Source organism: Sapajus apella, unplaced genomic scaffold (assembly GCF_009761245.1).
Source record: "Sapajus apella isolate SASKATOON/1434 unplaced genomic scaffold, GSC_monkey_1.0 scaffold4, whole genome shotgun sequence".
Taxonomy (NCBI): Eukaryota; Metazoa; Chordata; class Mammalia; order Primates; family Cebidae; genus Sapajus; species Sapajus apella.
In genome coordinates, this window is record NW_022436944.1 from 26476500 (window position 1) to 26498474 (window position 21975).

Below are 21975 nucleotides of genomic sequence, written 5' to 3' on the forward strand. Positions count from 1 at the left end.
ATTTAAAAGTGGACATTGTATAATATAAATAGAAAAAGTAAAATTCAAGCTAATAATTTAAAGTTTTTAAATGTATCTTTACTTAGAACTATACCCAACAGAAGTTTTAAAACATCATGACAAGTTGAAAGAGAGACTTCTGGAAGAAAGGTCCCAGGACGAAATTCTAGAAAGATATTTAAAACTGCAGTTCTCAGTGTCAGTGTAAGACACACTGTGCCGTCTTGTGTCTTACATAAGAACTTTTTTTGTGAGGCGTGTCACTAGAATTTGTTACTATACTAACAGAGCACTGCAGTGGGAGGATAAACTTAAGTAAAAGGTCAGACCTACCGGTTTTCATATAAAGGTATCACCTTCAAAACCTTGCCCTCCAATATGCTTTTGGGTGGAAGAACTGCTGTCGTGCCAGGAACTGTGTGTGGACAATACACAGATGAGCATGGGCGTGAGGCCAGCCATGGGCTGCATGGAAAACGATGCCAGCAGCACCAGGCCACCAGGCCTTGGCTGCCATCTCACATGGGTTGTGGCCCAAGGTGGCTGAACTGGGGCTTCATCAAGAGCCCCATTCAGGACCAGACCAGAAGACGAGCCCCCGCTGTGCCTGAGTGAGATGTGATGACCCCGGACCCTCAGTCCTATGAGCAAGTATCTCACAGTCACCTGCTCTTCAGCAGAAATGCAGCTCCTAAGACACCAGCACAAGTTGGTGTAGTTATCTCTTAATACCGCACAAAGGATTCTAGGGGAAAGGTGTTTAACTTGATTTTTAGAGTACATTTTGCTCCTTCCTTTGAATACATTTGAACAACAAAGTATGTTAATTTTATTTTTTAGATGAGCCTCAGAGAGATTAAGTGTTCATCCATGGTCACTTGGACATCATGAAGCAGGTCAACCACTGAAATCTTGGCATCTAAAGTCAGTACCCTCTTTGTTCTTTCATGTGGCTTATCTCTTACTGGGTGAGTGTGATGTTCTAGGATGGTGGTTCTGAGTGCACTCTGTCAACCTCTGGCGTCCCCAAGACACTTTGTAAGGGTTCAAAAAGTCAAAGTGATCATCATATTAATACTAAGATATTATGTGACTTTTTCACTGTGTTGCCATTTGCCCTGATGACATAAAAGCAATGGGGAGTAAAAGTGGCTTAGTGAGTGGCTAACTGCATTCTTCATCACAGCATACAGTTAGGGGAAAACAGCCAATCTCATTTAAGGATGACTTTAATGATGCAGTAAATATCAATTTTTATTAAATCACAATCTTTGAGTTCATGTCTTTTTAATATTCTGTGTGATGAAATGGAAAGTTCGCATTAAACACCTTGGCATGGCAAAGTATACTGGTTTGTGTCTAGGAAAAGTACTTGTGTGATCTAAATTAATTGTGAACTGAACTAGAAGCTCTTTTCATAAAATGACATTTTTTACTTGAAAGAACAACTGACAGACTAAGTTTATTCAAACTTGAATATGTGGCAGACATTTTTTGAAGTAAGCCTGTCACATCAAGAAAAAGAACTGAGAGTATTTGTTGCCAATGATGAAATTAAAACTTTCAATTTTGGGAAGCCTGTGTCTGCCACAGGGAGTTTCACAATTTACCAATATCTCAATATTTGTCTGATAAGATGGGTAGTGATATTAATGCATGTGACTTGATATTATATAATGAAATATGTCAACTTTTGAAGGATCCACTTAGCAATGAACCAGTGTCTTTCAAACAACCAATGCATAATGTCACACAGTCATGTGTGGGGAAAAGATTCAAAGTACAAGAAACTTGCGTGGATTTTAATGTAACAACATGCAATGGACTGAATGCTTATGTCCTCCCAAGTTCATACAGTGAAACTAAATCTCCAAAGTGAAGATATTAGGAGATGGAGCCTTTGGGAGTTAATTAGGTCATGATTTGTGTTCTTTAAAAGGCTCCAGAGAGATTCCTCACCTCTTCTGCCATGTGAGGTTGCAGTGGAAGGTGCCATCTATGAGGAAATGGGTCCTCAACAGACACTGAATTTATCAGTGACTTGATTTTGGACTTCTCAGCCTCCAAAACTGTGAGAAAAAAATTGTTCTTTAGAAGACACCAGTCTAATGTATTTTGTCATAGCAGCTTTAATGAATGGAGACAATGTATAAGTTTAACACAATTTCAGATTCATTTTTACATAATCTTTAAGAAATTATTACTTGTAGAGCTCTGGTGTAATATCAGAGAAGAATATCTATAACTCAGTATTATCTGTAATAATATTATTAAAATACCGTTCCCTTTCCAACTACCTACCTGGGTGACGTCATATTTTCTTCACATACTTCCACCCAAATAACACATCACAACAGGTTGAAGGCAAAGAAGATATGAGGACTTAGCTGTTTTCTATTAAGCTAAATATTAGGGGCTGCAAAAATGTACAAAATATACAAAAAATGTACAATGCCACTCTTCTCACTAGTTGTTTTTTCCAAAAATATATATTTTTGTCAAATTATATTATTTACGTTAATATGTATTGAGTTTATTATTGTTATTTTAAAATAAATAAGCATTTGAAAGATCCTCAGTTTTAATTTTTGATACAGTAAATATTGGACATGTAGCTATAACCCACATAAAGAAAAACTCTTGAGGATCTTTAATAATATTTAAGAGTGTAAAGGGACCATAAGACCAAAAAACATGAGAACTGCCATTTTTTCAGTTTACCAACAATAGTGTCCCCCTAGCTCATAATTCCTCTTCCTGCCCCTGATGCTAGAAACATGACCCATCACCTTGCAAAGTGCTCCCATCCTCAGAGCAGCTGACTTTGCTTTGTATTCCACAGCTAGGCCTTTGTAGTATGACTATCTAAGAAGAACTGTATGTCCACATACTAAATTGCTGTGGGGTCGGGGAAATTTTTTCCACATCTTTATCCAAGTCTGGCCCAGACGGGCTAGGTTGGAATCTTAGTTATGTGGTTAACTACCACGGGACTGCAGGGCAGTCACTTACCTCTCTGTGCCTGTTTCCTCATCTGTAAGTGGGATAGTACTCATAGTAGTTAACTCATAGTGTTATTGGTTATTGGGAGGATTAAATGAATTAACATATGCTAAGCACTTAACAGTGCCTTGCCTGGAGTAAGCACTGCGTAATTGTTAGCTCTTTTCCCTGTCATTATATTGAAGAAAAGTCACATACCTCTGGCAAACTCTCTGTTCCTGTTTAAGAACTGAAAAGGCTGAAGGTGAAGATGATTCAGATCAGAAATATTTTGAATGTTGCGCGTGTGACATTCAAACAATCTGACTCCTTGAAGCACCTTGCACCTATCAGCCACCGTTTGTTATACACGTTTTTTTCCCCTGAATGACAACATTCTGTGCATGTGCATAATCTCATCCAGGACGAGCACTGTTCCCACGAGGAGAATTTAGTGAGGGGGTGTTTTGTCTGACTGTTTTTGCTCATTGCAGTGATGGGGCCTGGCTAATGGCATTCACTAGGCAAAAGTCAAGGATGCTCAATATCTTGCCCTAAGCGGATCAGTCATATACCACCAAGAAGCATCTCACTCCAGATGCTTATAGAATTCTTTTGAGAAATACTGAACCCAAAACATGAAGGTGGTCTTCCTGGAGCAAACACCTGGCCAAGTCTCTGCCTCCAGGTTTGAGGAAATAGTTGGCTCTTATAAAGCCTTCTCTTTCAGATTGCTGAGGTCCCTCCAGACAGAGTGCAGTGTCATCTGCTGTCAGCTGCACACTGTCCTCTCTTGTACACACTTGGCAGGTAGTCAACACTGACCACACTGCCAGGGGGCTGGGTGGATGAAGTTTTTAAAGTCGCTGTCTACATGGGGTCATCTGGACTCACTTGAAGTATAATAAGATGGGAAAAGACAAGTGTTAATCACAAGAGATAATCACGCCAGAATACCACCTTAGGGCTGAATGTAGAAATAAATCTATACTTGAACAGAAACATTGACTTCAAGCCCTCCACTTCAGATTAACACTTCCAATCTTCAAAGTGAAACGCTAAAGGGAAAGGCTGGCAGGATGTTACGTAGGGTACCTCTTCACACGTCTGGGTGGGGGATACTCAGACAGGCCTTGCTGAGTTCCAGCTCCGCCCTTGTCAGCTGTGTGACCTTGGGTGGTTCTCAAGTTTCTCATTATAGCTGAAGATGCTAAGCACACCTAATCCTGAAAGTACCACGAGGCTACAATCACACGCTAAATGTGAAAGAGATGTGGGAAGTATAAATATCTATCTACTTTTTATTATTACAATTATAGTAAATCCTGCCTTCTGGCCTGCAAGCAGCGAGGTGCGTGGTGATAACTCACCCTGGTTCCCATTAGAAACCAAAGCAGGGGGAGGGGAGCCGTCGTCACCATTTGTAGCTTTCCGTCTACTTAGAATTGAGCAAAATAAAACATACTCCTTTATTTTAAAAGTCATTTTTCTAAAGCTTTGCTCCAAGAACAAAATCTCCCTCTTTTGGAAGATTAACACAGTAGTTATTATGTTTCTGAAAAGCAAATAAAGACAATTCATTTTTTTTCCTTTGGCAATATTTGTTGGGTGAATACATGATGTAAAACTTATTTATATGCCAAGAGACCTGGAGAGGTCCCTGTGACTCAGCCAGTCATAATTTGGACAAGTGGAACTTGAAATAATGGTCTGCCGGGTAGTGGTTCTGGAATTAAAGGAACCCAAATGCAAAAACATACTCTACTCATTCACTCAGCAAACCTTCCCTGGACATAAATAATATAGTAAGAAGAAAATGAGGAACAATTTACAAAAGTCACTGCAGTTCACATTTATTCATTGTTTACTACGGGCCAGGCACTTATTTAGGGCAACGGTGAAAACAGCCTGCATCTCTATGTGCCCTGATCTGCCTGGGACTGGAGATTTGGATGAATCAGAAACCAGCTCTGTGTCTGCAGACATGAGAAGGAGGCAGATGAACAAAAAGCTAAGTGCAATGAAGTACTGCAAAGGCCACAATAGGTGTCTTTTCTGGGTGTTGTGAGAACACAAACAATGATGGCCTCATCTAGCCTCCTAAATACTTGCAGAATCAGTTGCTTGCTGTCACGTAGCCACCACAGAGAAGTTGCCATAGCTGCAAGAAGGAAGGAGTTTCGCTCCTGAAACTGATTCTGCTGAGATAGGCCTCATCCCCCGGACACTTCCTGTCCCTCTCTTTACAATGGCATTTCAGTGCTTCTATTTTAAGATATTGCAGGTCGTATAGGTCGGCGCCTAAAAGTCAGGTAAACCTAGATTCAAACTCTTCATCTGTCATCTTCATAACTTTGAAAATGAACCATACCTCCATCTTCTCATCTGTAAAATGGGAATAAAACCATCGACCTCCTATGGTCATCATACTACATTCAGAATAGAACTTTCTTTTTCTACAACTCTGAGAATGTAGTAAGACAGGGAGTGGGTTGAATGACTTATAAAAAGCTAATTTAGGCTGGGCGCAGTGGCTCACACCTGTAATCCCAGCACTTTGGGAGGCCGAGGTAGGTGGATCACAAGATCAGGAGATTGAGACCATCTTAGCCAACATGGTGAAACCCCATCTCTACTAAAAACACAAAAAATTAGCTGGTTGTGGTGGTGTGCATCTGTAGTCCCAGCTACTTGGGAGGCTGTTCAGGGGACTCGATTGAACCCAGGAGGTAGAGATTGCAGTGAGCCTAGATCACGCCACTGCACTCCAGCCTGGTGACACAGAAAGACTCTGTTTCAAAAACAAACAAACAAAGCTAGGCTAACTGTCAGACAGTTTTATGAGCAAGCCAGCAGAAAGGGATGGCAGACCAGCCCCGAAGGCCCTTCCTGAGTTCTGCTGCTGTGCCCTTTCCCTTGTTATGGACTCCTAGCCCTCTTGCCCAGGCACTGGTTGATTCTGAGGTGCCCACAATTCTAGTCAGGTGTTGGCAGATGCAAAGAGGAGGAAGAGAGCAATGAAAACACTTGGAAAAGGATGTTGACTGACTTTGTAATATCTAAATTTTTAATATTTGCCAAGAGAGTGTTTAAACCCTGTGTCTCCAGAAATACTGTCCTGGACCCAATTACAAGATGTGGATAAATCCCTTTCCCGCTGTCAAGCAGGAGTAGAGAATCTTATTCAACAATGAAGGGATCTTGTTTGCCTGCAGCTCTAAGATGATAAATTAGTCAGACCCCTCCATGATCATTACCTGGAACCTACCTCGGTTAACTCCTACTTGTCCTTTAGGAAAATAATGGATGTTCAAACACCTTGAAGAGTTAAAGAAGTCCCATATAAATATAATGGCCCTTAACATGTCCAATTATCTCCATCCACAACACCTCTGTAAGCAGCCTCCTCCTGTAAGGAGGGAATCTTAGCAGGCATGGAGGTTCCCAGAAGCCTAAGACCCCATTCACAGGCTTACACTTAAGTTTCAGAAATAGAAGCTACACATAGGCCCCAACAATTAAACGTATTTGAGGTTTTTGAGTGTCAATGAGCTCTTGAGATATAGGGACTGAATACTGCGGCATCTTCAATTAACCAGAGGAAGACTGAATATTCAAATAGAATTGGTACAAATCATGCCGACAGGTAAAATCTTTGGAATCTCTCTCTCTCCCCTTTTTCTCAGTGTCCAATTACAGGGCTGAGATGAAACCCCAAAGTTGAACCAGTCAGAAGTTTCCCCAAGTCTTAGTCCTCATCTGCTATGGTTTGAATGTTTGTCCCCTCCAAAACTCATGTTGAAATTTAATCAGTGTTGAGGGATGAGGCCTTTAGGAGCTGATTGGGTCGGGAGGACCCTGCTAATTCGTGGATTAATGCGTTAACAGGTTATCATGGGAGTGGGACTGGTGGATTGATAATAAGAAGAGAGACTTGAATGAGCACACTCAGCCATCTTAACATGATGCCTGTGCTGTCCCCGGACTCTGCAGAGTCCGCACCAGCAAGAAGGGCCTCATCAGGTGTGGTCCCTCCACCATGGACTTCTCACCTTCCATAACTATAAAAAGTAAGTTCATTTGTTTAAAAAAAATTACCCAGTTTCAACCATTATAAGCACTAGGAAATCATACTAAAACACCATCAGGTTTTTAAATTTATTTTTTTCCTCTGCTTCCTTCTGAGTATTTCTTTTTATTTTATTTATTTATTTTTTTAAATTTTTTTTATTTTAAGTCTTTTTTTTAAATTGCATTTTAGGTTTTGGGGTACATGTGAAGAATATGCAAGATTGTTGCATAGGTACATACATGGCAGCATGATTTGCTGCCTTCCTCCCCTTCACCTGTATCTGGCATTTCTCCCCATGCTATCTCTTATCATTTGTGTCTTTAGGAACTTAGGCATAAATTGAAAGCTCTTCCTCAAAAAATGACTTTTTGAATGCTCTATGTCTGTACTCTTTAGTGCAGAAGCCACTAGCCAGAATGTGGCTTTGGAATGCTTGAAATGTGGCTAATGTGACCAAGAAACCAGAGTTTAAATTTTATTTTTAAAAATTTTAAATTTAATAACAGATATTCAATTTTACTGGAAAACTTGCAAGTATGTTTGGTTATATGAATCAATTTTTCAACTATAAATTACATAAACTCTAAATATAGATCAAATATTTCTGATAAAAACCTAGAGTCCTATGTGAGATGTCTTAGACTGTAAAATATACACAGGATTTGAAAGCCTTTTTTTTTTTTTTTTTTTTTGAGATGGAGTCTCGCTCTGTCACCCAAGCTGGAGCGCAATGGCATGACCTCAGCTCACTGCAGCCTCCACCTTCCGGGTTCAAGCGATTCTCCTGTCTCAGCATCCTGAGTAGCTGAGATTACAGGTGCCCACCACCAAGGCCAATTAATTTTTGTATTTTTAGTAGAGATGGGGTTTCATCATGTTGGTCAAGCTGGTCTTGAACTCCTGACCTCAGGTGATCCACCCACCTCAGCCTCCCAAAGTGCTGGGATTACAGGGGTGAGCCACAGTGCCCCACCTGAAAGAGTTTTTAAACTAAAATCAGAATAGAAAATTTCTCATTAATAATTTTTTATTTGATAACATGTTGAAATGAGAATATTGGTTATTTGGGGGTTAAACAACATATATTACTAAAATCAATTTTACTTATTTCTTTTTACTTTTAAAATGTGGCTGTTAGATATTATACAATTATTTGTATAGTTTCAATAGTGTTTCTGTTGGATACTGCTGCTCTACCTAATCAACAGCATATATCATTAAAATTAATACTTAGGGTAATGCTCCCTCTTAAAACAACAACATGTTTGACCTTTAGATGGTTAATTCACATTTAGCTTCAGTTCCCAAACTGCCACTTATCAGGGCTTAAATGATCACTGCCTCTTAACAACTGCTTAGATGGTGGTGTTATAGTATATAAAAATATTTTAAAATTTTAAGGACATTACATTTCAAAATAATAGCATCTTGGTCCCTTCCAGAAATCCAGATGTATGTACTGAGAAATGGCTTTCACTGATTGAGTATCAGCTAAGGTGGAAGTCTTTTGGTAATAGGGTTGTAGTTTATAATTTGCTTAGTTATTACATTGTAATTCTTTAAAAAGAAAATCTTAATATTCTAAAATAAATTTATTATTTTAATAAAATTATAAAATAATTATATATTACATATCAAATCATATGTTAATATTCTTATTGCACTAGTTCTAACTAGAATAACTCAAATTCATATAAAATGTCATGTACTGCACATGTTTAAATGAAATCTGGGGACAGGGAACAAACAAAGTTACCTGGGGAGTTCAGCCCCTGATGTGGATGAGTAAGCACACTGACCCTCTCGCAATAACATCACAAACCTGGAAAAATACCCACCCCACTCCCCCGCTTCCCTGCCCAAATACTGAAGGGCTATAGAGAGTGATTAAAAATAGGCAGATTTGGGGAGGAAGCTCAAACTTGGAGGAAGCTACTAGGGATGGATGAGTTTTCTGTTTTGATCCTTCGCTCTAAGGGCAGCTGCAACCCTGTGGTACAGCGTGGCTAAAACTTTGATAGAAAACCTGTTGTCTTTCTAGCAGGTAAACAGGATTGCCTGAGTGTGAGAGGGGAATCCTGCAGAGAAGATAGCCAGAGAAGGGGGGGCCCACACTCTGTTTACACCTTTTCCAAGTCTCTGGGTGGCCCCAGTCCCCTGCATGTGGGGACAGACTGAAAGCTCTTTGAACCGAGATCAGAACTGCTACCCACAGCAGCAAAAAGACAATTTGCGGTTTGAGTTTAACCAAGTTAATGGTCTATTAAAACAAAACATTAATATGTTTTGAAGGACTATGACAATTCAGTGTTTTCATCTTAACATTTAAAATACCCAGCATACAGTTCAAACGTACTTGAAATGCGAAGAGCCAAAAAATAGGACTTTTTCCTAAGGGAAAAGACAACAGAGGCCACTCTGGAGATAACTCATATGTTTGATGACTATATTAAATAAGTACATTAAATAAGTTCTTATTGGTATGTTCAAAACACTTGAAGCAGAAACGGATAGAGTTAAAGGGAGAAATAGACACTCCACAATTGTGAAGAATAAGGCATGAAGTGATCAATAAAGTAATGAATAATATAAATAACACTATCAACCGTTTTGTCCCAAGTGATATGTATAGAATACTATACCTAACTGAAGAACTCACATTTATTTCAATCTCACATGTTATGTTCATAAAGAACATATGCTGGGCCATAAAACAAGTCTCGATTGATTTAAACGGCTTAAAATATACAGAATATATTCTCTGACCACAATGGAAATAAATCAGAAATCAATCGAGAAATCTAGAAGAACTTTAGATGTTTGTAAATTAAACAGTACACATTTAAAAGAATCATGTATCAGAGGAAAAATTAAAAGAAAAATGAAAAAATAATTAGAACTGAAGATAATACAAATACTACATCAAAATTTGTGGGACATAGTCAATTCCGTACTTAAAGAGAAATCCACAGGTTTGAAAGCATGTATTATAAAAGCAAGAAAATATAAAGTCAAGAAGCTAGAAAGAGAAAAGCAAAGTAAACTCAAAGTAAGTAGATGAAAAACCTTATTATCATATTTAAGTAATATACTAAGGAATTTGAATATGTTATATATATATATATATATACATTTATTTGTTTATTTTAAAGAAACCTTTTATCAGAGAAAACTACAGGCCCGGATGGCTTCATTGGTGAATTCTATCACATTCAAAAACAAAACATTAATCATACATAATTTGTTTTTAGAAAATAGAGGAAAGAGTACTTTTTAACTCTTTTTAAGAGGTTAGCATTACCCTAATACCAAAATCTGTTACAGATACCAAAAATAAAGAAAATTAAATAGCTACAACATCATATATCATTAGAGAAATGCAAATCAAAACCACAATGAGATACCATCTCATGTAAGTCAGAATGGCTGCTATTGAAAATCAAGAAACAACAGATGCTGATAAAGTTGTGGAGAAAAAGGAATGCTTTTACACTGTTGGTGGAATAAAAATCAGTTCAACCATGTGTAGTGATTCCTCAAAGATCTCGAACCAGAAATACCATTTGACCCAGCAATTCCATTATTGGGTATATACCCAAAGGAATATAAATCATTCTATTATAAAGATACATGCATGTGCATATTTGCTGCAGCACCATTCACAATAGCAAGACATGGAGTCAACCCAAAATGCCCATCAATGATAGACTGGATAAAGAAAATACATATACACCATGGAATACTATGCAACCATAAAGAGGAAAAAGATCATGTCCTTTGCAGGGACATGGATGGAGCTGGAAGCTATTATCCTCAGCAAACTAACATAAGAACACAAAACCAAACACCATATGTCCTCATGTATAAATGGGAGCTAAACAATGAGAACACATGGACACAGGGAGGGAACAACACACAATGGGGCCTGTCAGGGGTGTGGGAGGAGGGAGCACATCAGGATAATTTAATGCATGTGGGGCTTAATACCTGGGTGATGGGTTTATAGATGCAGCAAACCATCATGGCACATGTTTACCTAACTAATAAACCTGAACGTCCTGCACTGTATCTCAGATCTTAAAATAAAGTAGAAAGAAAATTAAAGAGCTCTATTTGTCATGAATATAGATATAAAAGTCCTTAATAATACATGTTAGAAAATGTAATCCAACTCTATAAAGGGGATTATGACTAAATAGGATTTATCACAGAAACACAAGTTTCCATCAAATTAATCACATTAACAGGATAAAGGAGAAAAATCATATTATCATTTCAACAGATGTAAAAAAGAGTTTGCCAAAATTTAATATCCACATATAATAATCTCTCAGTAAACTAGCAACTTGTTCAAGCTGATAAAGGGTATATATGAGAACCCTACAGCTAACAGTATATTAATGGTGAAATATTAGACATTTCCTTTCTAAGATCAGAAACAAGGCAGGATACCAGCTCTCACCACTTAATAGTCCTTGAGTACTTAACGTGTGCCAAGCACTATGCCAATGGCTTTAGAGCAACCTTTGTGGGAGTGCCAAGTTCTCTTCCATTATACAGAAGAGAGTGAAGCACAGAAAGGTTAAGAAACCTGCACAATGCCATCAAATAATCATAAGCCAAAATTTGAATTCAGATCTCCCTGATGTTAGAGTCCACCCCTTAATCACAGCTGTCTTCTCAGTAGTATGATAATAATTACCATTATAGGAATCTAGAGGCAGAGTCGAGGCTTCTGTGCCTGGCTTTTTCTTTACACTTTACCATCCACAGGCTCAGGGCCAAAGATAACTGCTGCTATTTGTCCACCCGGGACAAAGCAGACAGGCTAAAGAATGCGTAGTTTCCCGGAGATGCTAGAGAGAGTTGCTGCGTGATTTACACATCTCCATCAGAGGTGCCATGCTCTCCATCAATAGCAATATTCAAATTACAATGGTATTTTGCTCCTAAAAGTGAGTCTAATTTGCTCATTTTCATTATTTACAGGCAGTTAATTAAAAACCCAGTAGATATTTATTTTGCTCCTTTCACATCACCGGTGATTTCTTGCTGCCGCGCTTTCACAGCATTACAGTTTTATGACTCCACACCGCCTGTAGTGGGTTTCTTATGGTTGTATCTCCATTACTTTAATTTCAGGCAAGACATTAAACCACTGCAAGATTTCAACTACTGCTGGTGAAGCGCGAGAAGCAACCGCGGTGCTCGTTGTCATGAAAGAGTAGACACCACCAAATTATACAGCAGGGAATAGAACCCAGTCCCTTCAATAAGGAGAGTGAGTGGTTGGCTCTTGGGCTGGTGTATGATTGACCCTAAGTATTATACTTGCCAGAAACACAAAATCTGAGTCCTAAACCTGTTCAGCCATTCCATTATCTCCCAATTATGGAGAAGGAATTGCTATACCAAAAAGTAGCCCACGTCGACTATGGCATTTCAAAAAAAGTGAAGCTTTTATTTTTAAATCATGTAAATTTTGAAATTCACTCCATAAATTTCTAAATAGCTTTTAATTTGAAATTAATTCTATTTTGCCCTTGTATCTTTGAATATAATAAGAATTCTAAGAAAACATGTGATGTTTATTTGTAACCCCATACCTGCTTGACAAGGGTCACTTCAGACAGAAGCCCTGCTCTGGAATTACTGGTTTAAGGTTAGAACATCAGGGACCCAATTGGCAATAATGAGCACATTTTTAATCTGGAAATTAAGAAGGAACAACAAACACCATTAACAAGCAGACATTTGCAATTTATCTGAAATGTGAACCAGTGGAAGCAGAAAGGCTAGTAAGCTGCCCAATGGAGAGGTTAGTAAACAGCTGTTATAGCCACAAGTAGCCTTTGTTGCCAAGAAAATGAGCTATCCTACATGATCTTCATCAACTAACAGAATTCTCTCTTATAGCTACCAGGAGAAGTACTACACAACTTCAAAATCCACCATAAGAACAACCTCTTCTAAGAAACCTGCTTTGGTCTCAGTAGAGACCTCCTTGATGCTCCACTGTGCCCTTTCTCCCCTCCTACCCAAGCTCTTCCACCTGCCTGTCAATGGTGTTCACTCATCTTTTTTCCCCCCTTAGAGCTCCCTGAAGCAAGCATCTGTACTTCCTCATCTCCCTGATTTTACAGTCAGCACCTATGTTAAGTCATGCCTTAAGCTAGGCAGTCAAGTTGGTTGGGTGTAGAAAAGACTAAATTTTAGTAAGTTCAGGAGAAGCACTGTTGTACGGTACACGGACGTGTTTTGGTCAAGGTTAGACTGAGGCAGACATCCAGGTCTGCATGACTCAGCAAATTTAGGGTGCAGGTGCATACTCCACTCGTTATATAACCTGTTTGTTAAGTTCATACTTGGCTTGGAGCCACCATTGTCTATAAAAGGTATAACTGCCCTGCTGATGCTGTGCACGGGGTTCAGCTCTTGGGCATGGCTCAACATGGCTCTTATGCAGGTGCTGGTGCCGAGAGAGAGAGAGAGAACCAGAATTGTCCATCTTGTATATGGACAGAGGGGAGCCAGAGCATGTCTCTGCACGGCACAGCACAGCACAGCATGGCACGGCTTGTGCTTATGCCCAGAGAGAGAAAGAGTTAAGCTGCTGACCCTGAAGGCAGAGGAGAGTGGGTCACACAGCTGTGTGTGGGACTGGCTGGCTCAAGCAGCTGAGACAGGGCAGACAGTGTGAGAAAGCTGCTGATGAGGTAAGTGTGAAAGCTGTTAATGAGAGAGCTGCTGAATAAAACTACGCCCTGCCCTGCTCCGCCCCCGAGCATTCCTTCAGCCATCACCCATCCACCCACTCCCGTTGGACCTCAGCTTGGGCCGGACCCTAACACTGGACCCTGGCATTTGGGCCTAACAATGGCATACTGATTAAGACCAGAGTCTTTGGAATTGGAACTGGAATGATTTGGTTTCAAGTACCAGCAGCAGCATCTCTATCTCAGTGACCTTGGCCAAAGTACATTAACTTCTCCTGTCTCAATCTTCACAAGATGGGAGGAATAACAGATGATACTGTATTAGACTATTGTGAAGTTTAAAGTCAAGAAGGTAAAATGCCTAAAGCACTTTGCATAATGGTGGCATGAAGAAGGTACATAGTAAAGGTTGGCGATTGCTAATATGAATGGTGGCACCTTCTGAAGCTGAAACTCATGTTTTTATGGTTTTGACTTCATAGGAGGGAATAACCCTCAGGACAGATCACCATCCACTGTCAAAAAGATCCAAATAGGACCATTTCTGGGCTCCTGCTTCCATGCTTCTTTGCCAGCTGTTAAGTTTCAGCTCCTTTAGCCAGCCTGTTTAAAGATCTGTCTGGCCCCTGCCCCAGAGCCCAGCTTGCTTCTCAAGCCTTGTGCAGTGAGCCATGTCATGGATCCCATACTATGAACCAAGATGCTTCTCAGATGAGACCTTATCTAAGCTAAGGTTTCCCTGGCTTACTTCTGCCTTAGTAACACGGCTGGCTACACTGCTCGGTCCTCACCAAATTCACTGCCAGTCACTGAGCACACTGCCTACACGATCTCTCATCCCATCACAACCCCACTGCTCACAGTTTTCAAATAATTTGACGGATGAGTCAAAAGAGGGACACAGTAACTGAATGACCATTCAAGGTCACACTAGGATCTGCACACTTCTTTTCCGGCTCTTGCATTCACACTCTAAACCCAGCTGCCTGTGAAACTGATGAACAACTGCAGGAGCACAAGACCTCATATTTCCACTCCTTGACAAGTCTCACCCATAACCCCAAAATTGTAGTAAAGCTCCCAAATGTTCATGTGGGGAACCCCAAAGGGAAACAGGCATATTTAAAATGTTTAATTCAAGTTAAAGCAAGTGTCAGGAAAATCCATATTTTGAGCTGCAGAAGAAAGAAAAATGACAGCCCAATCAATATTACAGGAGTATATGGACTCTTTTACTGTTCTGTCAATTCTTGGAGCTAATAAGTCAGCATCTCAGGGCAGAGTTTCATACTTCAAAACAAAAGTTCAGAGGCCTGCTGCCCGTCAGGTGTGACTCCAGCCTTCATTCTCATCCAGGTAAGTGGGAAAGAAGGGCTTTCCTTAGACATGGACAAAGTGACCCCTGAGCACTGCTCATCAAGGCTGGGACTGCTCAGCTCATACCAAGCACCTTCTATATGACTGGCTAATTCTTCATTGTACTGTCATCAAAACTGCCGACAACCCCCCACAGAAGGCATGAAGATTAAAATGTTAAATCAAACACAGAAGAGAAGTTTGAAAATCAATTTTAGGTTCCCGCAGAAAAGACCAGGGAGGATAATTAAGACTCGTAACTCCCAGCTTCATTTTCATTTGCTAATTCTGGAGCAAAATAAAACAATTATTTTCTAAGAAATCAGCTGGAGCAGAAACAAAATGGTGGAGTGAAACGTGCTCCCTGGGCTGTGAGCCATGATGGCCAAGGCATTCCCAGCTCAGGGACATGCACTCCCGTGAGCCAGCCTATCAGCAAACTGCCTTGCAACAACTCTCATTTGATTTTCATGTACCTTTTATTTTTTTCTGTTGGCAACAAAAAGCCAATGTAAATGTAAAAGGTTGGCTACTTCAAGTAAATAACTTGAAAGAGCTGTAGATTACCTAGGCCCTGGGTGTCAGGAGCTAATGCATTCTAAATGTAACCCATTTCCAGCAGAGCCAAACTCCACTTTGACATTTTCCTTCACAGTACCTGGATATTTGTATTATAGGTGGTTTGCTCTGTCCCTAATTTGCCTATTGTGATTCACACGGACCAGCAATGCTAATAGGATGCTTCATTTCCCCACTGGGCCAATGCAAGATAAATTATAGCCACACTCTCCATTTCAGTATGCAGTAAATACCCTGATGCTACCTCTTACTTTTCATGCGAAATATATGTGAAAGCAGTTCACTTTTCAAGCTTTCTAGAAGTGGGAAGAGAGATGGAATCTCCACTCTCTCTATGAAGTGGATATTTGTATAAGGCCCAAGAGAATGTAATTCTCTGGCCCCCAGCAGCAAAGGTCACATGTTTTTACTATCCCCAGTGAGATCTGAAATTCTGCATGCCACAGAAAAATAAAAATGACAGAAGTCATTTTGCAGCTGCTTAGACTTACCTCTGCTTTTATTAATTGGGGAGTCTGCATAGCATGTTTTTGCACAGATCTTTCAGCTGTTTGGCAAATAGTATTTGGTCCAGAACTTTCACGATAAGCTTAGAATTTAGTCACTTAAATCTTGTCACTTGCTCTTCTCTCAGCCAATCAAACTCAAGCATGGAATATTAGAAATAATTAATGGGCACCTGTTATATACCAGACACTTCAAAGAAGGTGAAGAAATGTGACCACATCTGTCCTTCAAGCTGACATCCCTTTATGAAGAGAAGCTGGGTTCACATGCCTCCCTGAGCTAAAGAATCCATTTCCCCGTCAACTGAGTGTCATATAGGAGAAAATTTCCAAGCCTTTTAATTGACATTTCTTCATTTCTCCTCCTTAGGTAATAAAGTCATTTTACTACTGTCACAGGGCATATGTGAAATATGCTTGAATGCTTAGAGCTTATATAAAGAATAGCATCTTCTGGTGTTTCCTCTTTGTTTGACATTACTTGTTTGTGGGAAGGAGGTTTTGGAGCAGGGTTATTGCTGTGTCTGAATGTTTGTGACCACCCCCACTCCCACCCCCACCCAATTCATACGTTTAAACCTAACCCCCAATGTGATGGTATTAAGAGGTAAGGCCTTTGGGAGGTGACTGGGACATAAGGGCAGAGTCTGGAAAATGGGATCAGTGTCCTTGATAAATGAGGTCTAAGGAAGTTTGTCTGCCCCTTCTGCCATGTGAAGACACAGCGAGAAGTCAGCAGTCTGTAAGCCAGGAGAGGGTCCTCAGCAGGGCCTGACCATGCCAGGCTGGCAGCCTGCTGGTTTCTCAGCCTCCAGAGCTGTGAGAAAAGTTTTTCTGTTTTCTGTAAGCTATCCAGTGTATGGTGTTTTGTTATAGGATCTCCAATGAACTAAAACAATTATCCTGTTAACCTGAGCCCCAAAGGGAATGAGGTAGAGCACAGCCCGCAAACCCAAACAAAGATGGCACTGGCTATAGGACTGATTATCATCTTCCATGAAATTAAACTGATTTCTTGACAGATTTGCTTAACTATAAATTATCAGAAAGTACAGACTATAAACCATTCATTTTCCCTGGATGATCAGCCTCCTTCAACATAATGACCCACATGTTTCGGGGGAATAGTAACTGTTTCCATTCATTGGATATTCACAAAACAGTCCGGCACCCACTCTGTGCAGGATCTGAGCTAGATGTGGGTGGCCCATGGAGAATCAAGCTAGCATGATCCTTGTAGTCTGTGGCCAGGCCTAATGGAAAAGGCAAATATCAAATGAAGAAGCACAAGACTGAAGATGTGATGGCAAACTGGGTTAACTGTTAAGAAGGGAATAAATAGGAAAATAACTGTGGGAGGATATAATGGTTAGACAAAGTAATAAGCAATTAGTCAGAAAAATTGGAGAGCTGGAAGGGTGGAGGGTACCTACACACTACATTTTGGTAAGAAAAACAGCAAGTGAAAAGGCCTTGAGGCAGGAGGGTACTAGCCTCCTCTTTTGGAACAGAAAGGGAATCTGAACATAGAGAAGTTGGTAGCATAAAAGAATAGGCATGGACACATCATGTTTTTCAATTCAATGCTTGCTAGTCTGACCCCAGATTTATTCTTTGAAGACCGCTTATTTTCTGATATTTGGAAGACTTCATGGCAAAGATGGCCTCTGTGACTTTGTATAAAAATGGCAAGCTCCAATTGTTCAGCTCAGCAAACTTTGATTTATCACCAGCCTGTTTCTGGCACTATGCTTTTGCTGGAGACATCCAACCAATCCACCTGGGAGGACCCTGCTGGTGTGGTACACTCAGACCCTCTGCCCTGTGGAGTCAAGGCCATGGTGTCAGCTCTAGTTGGTTAAAGCCAGACAATCTCACATGAATGGGATGATCATACTCACAGTGTGGCCAATAAGTGGAACAATGAGAACTCCCATTTATCATGAGTCAGTTATCATGTTATGAGCTTTACACCATTTAGACCTCAGGATGACTCTGGGACTTAGATATTATTTTTACTCCCAAATTACAGAGTAGGAGGTGGCTGAGGTTCAAAGACACTGTATGATTTCCAAGGCTACAGAGCTGGTGGAGTCAGCCTTAGGAACTATTATGGGTTGTATTGTACATTACCCCTAAAAAAGATGTGTTGAAGTCCTAACTACTGAATGTGACCTTATTTGGAAATAGGATCATTATAGGGGGGTGGGCTCCAATCCAGTATGACTTATGTCCTTATCAAAAGGGAAAATTTGGACAAAGACACATTAGGAAGATGATGTGAAGACACACAGGGAGATAATGGTCATGTGACTAGAGTGATAAATCTGCAAGCCAAGGAATGCCAAAGACTGCTGCCAACCACCAGAAGTTAGAACAGACAAGGAAAGATCCTCCCCTGCAGCCACCAGAGGCAGCATGACCCTGCTGATAGCTTGATTTCAGACTTCTAGGCTTCGGGGCTGTGAGAAAAAACATTTCTGTTGGGTTAAGCCACCCAGTGTTTGGTACTTTGTTATGGCAGCATAGAAAAGGAATACAGACTCCAAACCCGAGGTAGACATGCTCTGCTTTCTGAGCTGCCAAGCCCAAAACTATACTTCCTCAATTGCCCTTCAAGATCCACCTTGGTCTTATGCATAAGCCATCGGGGAAGAAGACAGGATCCCAGAAGGAATGCACAATTCAGCCATGGGTTTCCTGTCTGTGCTCTTCCTATTCCATGGCTCTGTGAGAAAAGATTAGGTCCAGCAGATGGTGGAGCTCACAGCACGCTTACCAAATGAATGGGGAGTTCTCAATCCAAGTTGGCCATGAATGCCCAGTCAGTAAGGCAAAGAAGGTGGTACTTTGTAGGAAATAGGGTCAGTAATAAAAGGTCTTTTGGAGTTTGCTGAAGGTGCTTAAATAGCCTTCATGTCACTGACCATATTTTCTCAAGAAGAAAATAATTGTCAATGTTTCCAAAACTTGGATGAATTGCAGAATTAAAAAAAGAAATTCTCAAGTACTTCAGTATAAGAGCTATAAATAAACCTGTAATTATTTTATTGTTAGTGCCATCCCTTGAGGGAGCCAACCTGAGAAGCATTCCAATTTACACCTGGCTGGACAGTCACAGATAACCCACGAATGGACCATTTGCTTTGCTCAGAAAACAGGCTAACCCATAGTAGAAGCCCTGCCTCCCCTTCCACCAGGGCCCCACAACAAGCTGATCATGATGGGGTCTCCTGACTCTGTGACAGGCACACACTCCCAACTGCCCCTCACACATTTTTGGCCATATCTCAAGCCCAGTGTTGCCAGAGCTAGCTCAATGGTCAGCTCTACAGGCCACTGTCTGGGTGGGGTCATTCAACAGGCATGAGATGGCTCCTACTCCAACAATTTCCCCTGGTGTTGTCTGAAATTCCACTAGAACGTCAATTAATCTGGGCTCAATATCACTCACAGTAGTATCTCCTGGTATGTTTTGTTTCACTGTCAATTTTTATGCTCAGTAGATAAAATCTAGGACTATAAAAAGGCAAAAAAAAAAAAAGGAATGGTAATCCTACTTTCTGGAGGCAATTGGTAGTAACTTCTAGGCATAATTACTTCTAGTCTTCTTTCAGTGAACTTTCTTTAAGCAGTAGATATCATGCATTATGTATAATTCTGTTCCCAGGGCCTTTATTTCATATTATAAGATCATTTTCCTAGCTTATTAAAGTCTAACTAAAAGTTTATTTTGATGGCTACATAATATTTCAACCTATGGATATGGCAAACATATTTAACTTGTATCCAAATGATTGAAATATATGTTGTGTCCAGTTTTATACAACCATAAATAGCAGTGAGTTGAACAGTTCCATATATTTTTAAAATATCACTGACAAAATGATGATGAATCCCTAAAAGTGGATACACTGGGCATACATATTTAAAAGTTCATGCTGTGTTTTACTATTTCACTTTAAAATGAAGCCTCCCATTTTCCCTTTCCAGGAGGAAAGGCATTGCATCTTCAGCACTCTACCACTCTGATGTAAACCTCCCAGGAAATGAAGCAAGCCTTCCAATTCATGAGGTGGAAGCCAGCAGCCCCATAGTGGTCAAAGACCCTGGGCTGAATGATTTCCCCATGATCTACAGAATGTCTCAGCCACTAAGCCACTCTGAAGAGTCACTGTCTCCTCCTTCCCATTCTCCACGATGACTGTGACCTCCCCTGGATCAGCCTCCTAGGGTACTCTGGGTGTACATCCCTTTCAATATGGTCCAGAGATCATGTCCTTGTTTCTTGGCCATGCTGGCACCCAAGACTGTCAGCAGAGAAACAACAGGTCTGCTATGTGAGATGGACTCAGCTCCCACTGGCAAATACCCAGCAGCAACTAAAGGGGAAAATGATTCATCTGTGCCTCTTCATTCCTCCAGAATGTGGGAGTTCTTTGGGGTTTTCAATTAGCACCTTTCTTGCCAGACAGCAAGATTAGAATGGAGCAGAATGTGCTATTGCAGGGGAAGCCCAGCTGCTAAGTTACTGTGGACAGTCAACCACAACAGCTGAAGACTTCAGACCTCAATCTCCTTCCAGTGAGTAACCAGGCCGAGGCTATGATTTAAGTTTCACTGATTGCTGTAGGAAAAATGAAAGGTGAGAGGGAAGGGTAAAGAGTATACAACTGAGCATCTACTATACATCAAGTACTAGATGTGTTTCACACATATTAGCATGCTTAATCCTGGATAATGCTCCTGAGAGCTAGTTATTTTTACCACATTTTAGAGAAAAGTAAACGGGAGCTCAGAGAGGCTATGTGACTCACCCAAGGCCACACAGCCAATAAGTTACCCAGTATTTCTGATCCCTGTGCCCATGCTCTTTCTGAGTACCAGGAACCAAAGAAGCTCTTCCAATTGGACTCACAACCTCCTTGCTGCTTTTCCCACAGCGAGGTTCAGATGAACAATAGGATCATAGTGCCAGCAAGTAAGCCTAGGTCTCAGGTCCCTGGCAGGCAGATATTGTAGCACCAATAACAAACAGATTAAATTAACTGCATTTTGAGTTCTACCTTTCCAAGTGTGAGTAGAACACTCTTCATCTGTGGAAAAAGTCTATTCGTTTAGGAAGGTTTAGTCCTTGGCCTCATATACCCTAAGCTTGTAAAATGCCTGGAATATAATGAAATATATGCAGATGCCAGTTCCCTTGCTCTATTAGCAAACTGAACTGCTCACTCAGATGGCTTTGCAGTTTATTCGCCAAATATTTACTGAGCATCTACTATATGTCATGCAGCGTAGGCGCCAAAGGAAGTATCTGGTCGTTTACATACATTGAGAGAGTCATGTGTCACTTAACAATAGGGATACATTCTAAGAAACTTGTGGTTAGACAATTTCATTGTTGAGCAAATATCATAAATTGGACCTTTACACAAATCTAGGTGGTACAGCCTACTACATACCTAGGCTATATATAGTGTAGCCTGTTGGTCATAGGCAACAAGCCCATACAGCAAGTTACTGTACCGAATACTGTAGGAAATTATAACAAAATAGTAACTATGTGTGTGTCTTAACATATCTAAACATAGAAAAGGCTCAGTAAAAGTAAGGTGTAAAAGATTTTTAAAAATTGGGCTGGGCGCGGTGGCTCACGCCTGTAATCCCAGCACTTTGGGAGGCCGAGGTGGGTGGATCACGAGGTCAAGAGATCGAGACCATCCTGGTCAACATGGTGAAACCCCGTCTCTACTAAAAATACAAA

General features: G+C 40.5%; 1 protein-coding gene across 1 annotated transcript in view; it reads right to left on the bottom strand.

The window, feature by feature from the left end:
• Nucleotides 1-21975, bottom strand: part of CLSTN2 (calsyntenin 2) — a 657536-nt gene that overhangs the window by 178546 nt on the left and 457015 nt on the right. The gene's annotated exons all lie outside the window — the stretch shown is intronic.